We start from the raw sequence: 6,272 nt of genomic DNA, 5'->3' as shown, positions 1-6,272 counted from the left end.
CATTTTATCCTAATAATATATTTAATTAATTATTAGTAAGAAATATAATAAATATAATAAATAAAAATTTAAATTTAAATTACTTACATATAATGGCTCGAGCTCTATTACAGTCCATCCTTTCTCAGCATCATAATGCTTTAGACGCCATGTCTCAATTTGACCAATAAGAGAAGTTAACACCATTCCACGTCGAATGTGATGTCGTGGTGTGGAGACTGAACCATTTTTCGACTCCCATTTCCTCTTTGATTGATTGGTAGTATTCTTTAATGCTCTTTCCTGAAGAAATAAATCCAAATAAAATAGTAATATGTAAATAGTGTTTTAGGTCTCTTGTTCCTATCATAACAGCAATATTATGATAAAAAATGTTACCTTAAATTCAGAGCTGATGATGTCCCTATCCAATGACGATCCATGAACCAACAAAATGGTGTCCCTTGTTGTAGTTGGTAGAGCTGATGATGAACCCAAATTCTAGAAAGAAGACAAAGGAGAACAGAGCAAGAAAAAGAAAAAGAAAGGATGGTAAATATTAAAGATTTCTCTCTTTTGTAGATTATTATAATTGAAATAGGAAAATAAGAAATAAGAGAGAGTGGGAGATTGATTTGGGGGAAGTGAAATGAAAAAGGAAAGGCTAAAATGGATGAGGAAAACAATGAAATTTCTGGCGTGATAGCCTTTCATTTGAGGATTCTGTAACAACAAACAAAGATAATACAAAAAATAGACTAAACCAGTAAAACTACATTCAAATAGACTTAGAAATAAAGAAAACTAAATAAAAGGTTCAGCTACTTGGAGCAGCTAAACAGTTGAGTTCTCATAGGGCTGTTTTGGCAATTATATTTACTTGTGAATGGACAATAGAGTGAACTTTGTTATGGAACATGGTCATATTTTAGTCACAGGGGCATATAAGTTGCCGGGCAACTCCATAATTCAGTTGTTTATTTTTTGTTTTTGGCTCTAGTTTACTTGAAAAACTTGATTCAGAATACTTCAGCTGTCAAAATGCTGAAATAGGATATCTTTTCTCAAATGGGTAGACATGTTTTTATCTTTTTTTTTTAATAATAATAATAATAATAAAATAAATAATAATGACTGGTTTAACAATATTTAATAGTACTCTTTTCTAAGATAACATGTCTCTTTATAAATGGACCCTTTTTCCAGGTGTTTAGTTTAAAGAAAATATAATGTTGTAAAGCAATTACATAAATGGAGCCAACACTTCCAAAAAATAGTTTAGACCCTCTCTCTCTATAAAAATCTATAAACCATGCATATATATTAAGAGAGGGGTCCATATATAATCTTTAGACTTTAGCTATAAGTTTAGTTAGATATATATACACACCTTAATGATAATCATGATCAACTACATATATATATAAGTCACATCTGGTTCAAAAAAGCATATATATTTATATATATTTTAGCACTACTAGCTAGCTATATAGGGTGGATATTAATGTAATTTCTCTTCTATGAGTTTGAAATATGTGGTGTGTATTAAGAGTACACATATATAGAGTAGTACTACTACAATAATAAAGGGAGTCTCACAAGGGAGTAATATGATTTTCATGGTGTTTTTGGCTTCTGAATTACAGCCGCTGAAGCCCTTGGTGAGTAACTAACTTATTTAAAACAACATTTCATGTTTAATTAATTTGAATTGAAACTAGTTTGACAGTAATTTATTTTTATTAGAACATCCATGGCTGAAGGAAGATGGTGAAGTCTCTGATTAGCCTATTGACAGTGCTTTTCTAACAAGGATGAAGCAATTCAGGGCTATGAACAAAATTAAGAAACTTGCTCTCAAGGTACTATAATCTATAACCTTTATTATAATATTTGTACCTTTTTAACCTCTCCACTACCAAAAAAAAAAAAAAAAAAGCTACTTACTTGTATACTCTATTACACCACTAAATATTTAAGATATGAATCTTGATAACAAATTTTTGATGAATTTTAACATTTCAAAAATATTCTAACATTTCAAATGTTGGACTGGACTGTTGTAAGGTAATAGCAAAGAACCTAGCAGAAGAAGAAATCCATGGCTTGAGACAAATGTTCAACAACATGGACACAGATGGAAGTGGCACAATCACACTAGAAGAACTGAAAACTGGGTTGACCAAATTGGGATCTAAACTTTCTGAATCTGAAATACAGCAGCTGATGGAAGCTGTGAGTATTTTTCTTTGAACAATTTGTTAACTTTACGAGCACTTTTGCAAAATTGACTGATTTACACCTAAACAATCGCTCTTGTTACCCAAAATTTACACTAAAATAACCCACTTTAAATATCACATTTTCAGGTTGTTAGTTTAGCAAATTCCTCTGTATTTTATATATATATATATATTCTTGTTCAGTTGCAGTGGTTGGTTTACTCTCATATAGGAGACAGAATGAGCTACTACAAGGTACTTCTTTGCCAAGAATCAGTTACTGTAATATAAAGAGTATCAACCACTTTAAAGAGTATCCACTTTACAAAAGGACATTTTTTCTTATGTATGCAGTATGCATGTACCAAAAGAGTTTGATAAAAATGACTCATCTCTCTTTTGACCAGCTAAGTATGAAAGTTGATCAACTTAATCTAGATGTGTTCCCCTTCTTTAGGCTAATCCTCAATATTCATTATATTATTATAGTAGTTATTATCATACCAGAAATAGATCAATCAAATTCAAACACAAATTCACAAAGATATGAAATCCATACCAAGTCATACATTATTATTATTACATGCTTCATAGAAACAAAGTAGTGAGTCTTCAGAGATGCATTCAAATTAAACAGACACCAAACAAGAAAAGGGAAGCTGGGAAAGTCTTCAAAATGGTGTATCTTCAAAAGTCCCTAACTCTAATATTCATTGGCAATGACAAAAAAAAACAAAATAATAAAGAAAAATAAAAAAGCATAAATCTTTAAAATAAAAATATATAAATAAAAATCTCAACAACTTCCATTGATAAGATTCCTATAAACCTTACTTGATTAAAAACCTCTGATAATATTCATTGAGCCAGAATTCATGCCATCACTACCTGAGTAGTCAGCTCCCTGTTGTAAATGGTGAGAGTAGGAATTTCAAAACATGATAAGATCAAAATTCAACAAGGCACAGAAATGATGATACGAATGACCAATAAATTAATGCCTTAAATAATGTTTAGCATATATAACAAAAACAACAACAATAATAATAATAAGAATCTCGATTTGACGATCACCACAGTTTCCAATCATCAAGTACAAACACTTCTCAAGAGCACTAGTACTAGTACTACTATATATATATAGTTCTAATATTGCTAGTGGCTAAGGGGGTTTGACAGAAGAGAGAGAGCATTTTTATAGGGTTTTTAATAGTCTGAACCCACCAAGCAGGCCGCATGGCCACACTCTGTAGCAATATATGTAAAGAAAGGCTTTTGGAAAAGACTGTAAATGATGCAGCAGCAAAAAGGAAGAGAGATAAAGGGTACTACATGCCATTGAAGGTGAGTTAGTAAACGTGGCTATGTTCTGTACATAAGAAAACAAGAAAATCGATCTTTAACTTTAATTGTCTTGTTTTGCTACATGGAAAAGAGAGAGAGAAACCCCCCATCCATAGCTTGTAGTTGTAGATAGATATAGCTTAATTCAGTGCGACAGTAACCTGTACTCCATGCACACACACACACACCACTCTTACCCTACTAATACTACTGCTCTCACGGTACTAACACCACTTCATCTTACTCTATTTTCACATGCCAAGCCAAGCCATCTCTCAATGTAATTGCCTTCTGTTCATTAATTTTCGTCTTTGTTGGACTTCTACCCCTTAAAATATAAAAATAAAAGGTCACAAACCCAGTTTAACAAGCTTTTGATGACCTCTCCACCTGTGTTCCTTTTCATTTTGCCTATGTACTTCTGTTTTTTTTTAACTCCCAACTGAAATGAAAATTCCTTCAGCTGCTCTAGTAAAACATGTACAGATCACCTAATACTCTTACAATCTCCAATTCAACTAAATTCACCCCACGAGGAAAAAGATAGTAAAGAAAGCAAAGATGTGTAGACAACAATGTAATCCTTTACAGTCTTTGTCCTGCTCTAAGTCTCTATGTGGTCCAACAAAAACCTCTCAGCCTCAGCACCCTCTTTAAATTGCCTCCATTACATTCTCTACCTTCACTCCCCTATGTTCTTACCCTCATTTTCCCGAGAAAATAAATTCAACATTTTTTTACTCAATGAATCACAAACTATACACTGTAATAATAATATTCATTATAGCAGGAGGCTTATAATAATTCGAGCTGCTTACAAATGTTTGCGTTGTGACAGTAAATATATATATATATACTCTTAAAACTTACAAAACTGATTATTTACGTTATAAAATATATACAAATATATTTTTTATGGGTGAATTATTAGTAAGAATTCAATAGTGAGTACTGAATATCCATATCATCATCCTGAAAATTGAGTTTTAAGGTAAGTAAAATTCATAAATTCCATAACAGGGCTAGCTGATGGTATTATCGTCATGATCAAGCACTACCAGTTTCGGCTAGCCCTATAAAAGAAAGCTTACACATAAGTAGAAAAGAGAACCTACCCAAACAAAAACTCATAAATCATTTCATCTGTCCTTTATGTATGGAATATGTATTTGCTATTAGCAGTATGTATAGACGATGATGGTGTAGACCTCAATGAGATCATCTTGCCCCATTCAATTGAGCGGACTGGGCATTTGGTTTAAATTATGGCATAAACATACCAAAAGTCATATAAATAAAAAAACAAATAAATAATATATAGGAGCAAGTTTGGTTGAAATTATGGCATAAACTTAAAATGCAATCTGATACGAGTATGGGAGAGAGACCAAACCAGAGTATTTTTTTTGGGCGTTTCTTCTCATAAACCTTCTAAGGATTTCTGGGCTAAAGGGGAGGACGAAAGGGGCACCCCGCTCCTGCACATCTGGGTTTTTTTTCTCAGGTGGCGGTCGGTGAGTATGGGTTCTTCTCTCAGGCGAGGATGGGCGTCTTCTCAGGTGATGGTCAGCGTCGGGGCCTCGGGGGTACTCTTGCTGAGGATGGGCGCTTCTTCTCAGGCGATGGTCAGCGTCGGGGCCTCCGGGGTACTCTCGCTGAGGATGGGCGCTTCTTCTTCGACTGGTTTTCTAAGAGGGAGAGAGACCAGACCAAACCAGAGTATTTTTTTTTGTCTAAAAGGGTTAAATGATAAAATATATAATATTATTATTATGATTTTGTTTTTACTAATAGTTAAAATTAATTTAATTTTTATTTTTGTAATGTTTATTTGTTTTTAAGATTTGTACCTTTGTTAAAAATAATATTACATGTTAAAAATAAGTAAGATGACATGTAGGATATTTTTAACACATCATCAGACAACTCAGCATCATTTTTATTAAAAATTAAAATAATAAGAGGGAAACATTGGCGCCAAATGCAAAAAAATTTCCCTCCAATATATGTGTAAGGTAACACTCTTTACTTACCCATATTATTAGTAGATAATCATCCTTCTAAAATATTATAATATTGGCAATATTTACCTACTAATAAATCTTACGAATAAATATTGGTGGGTAAAAACTCCCTTTACCTACCAATATATATTGGTAGGTAAAGATCAGATTTCTTGTAGTGGTAAGGGACTTTGATAAGTCTCTTCTTTGAAAAATTCTTCATGTCTTCCTTGGACTGATGATGATGTATTTTTGGTGCACCTTGACTATACTTATAAGGACACGTTAACCCTTTGGGTTCTTGGCATCCTTTTATATTCTTTGTGCGCGCTTGTTATTTTGTGCAAGAAGCGCCTTCTCGTCATTATGCATAGTACTATTTTTACAAGGGTCTCCTTTAGGACCCTTTTTAGCTAGACGGCTTGGTGATCACTCTAGGCTTATTAGTGGATGCTCTCCTTGAGGTCTTACCCCTCGTGGAGGTATTAGCCTTTATTAGGACTTTGTCCCCGTGAAATGTTTTGAATTCTTTTCATAAGCGTCTCTTGTCGGACACTTTTTGGCTAGACGGCTTGGTGGTCGCTCTAGGCTTATTGATGGACGTCCTCCTTAAGGCCTTGCCCTTCGTGGAGGTATTAGCCTATCACAAGGTTATCCTTATGGAACCTTTTGGCTCCCTTGGTATCCATAAGGGTAGCTAATCCCTATGAGTCCAAGAGATGCT

The 6,272-nt window shown here is 33.4% G+C and overlaps 1 long non-coding RNA gene across 1 annotated transcript; it reads right to left on the bottom strand.

Annotated features, from left to right (window-relative positions):
• Nucleotides 1–380: 380 nt before the first annotated feature.
• Nucleotides 381–4,776, bottom strand: LOC133829110 (uncharacterized). Its single transcript, XR_009891535.1, has 3 exons — nt 4,661–4,776; nt 3,036–3,105; nt 381–480 (listed from the first exon to the last, which is right to left on the bottom strand). It is a non-coding gene; the product is annotated as an uncharacterized LOC133829110 (long non-coding RNA).
• Nucleotides 4,777–6,272: the final 1,496 nt, after the last annotated feature.

Source organism: Humulus lupulus, chromosome 4 (assembly GCF_963169125.1).
Source record: "Humulus lupulus chromosome 4, drHumLupu1.1, whole genome shotgun sequence".
NCBI classification, from domain to species: Eukaryota; Viridiplantae; Streptophyta; class Magnoliopsida; order Rosales; family Cannabaceae; genus Humulus; species Humulus lupulus.
The sequence above is the reverse complement of the archived record's forward strand: the minus strand, read 5'-3'. Positions and strand labels throughout refer to the sequence as shown.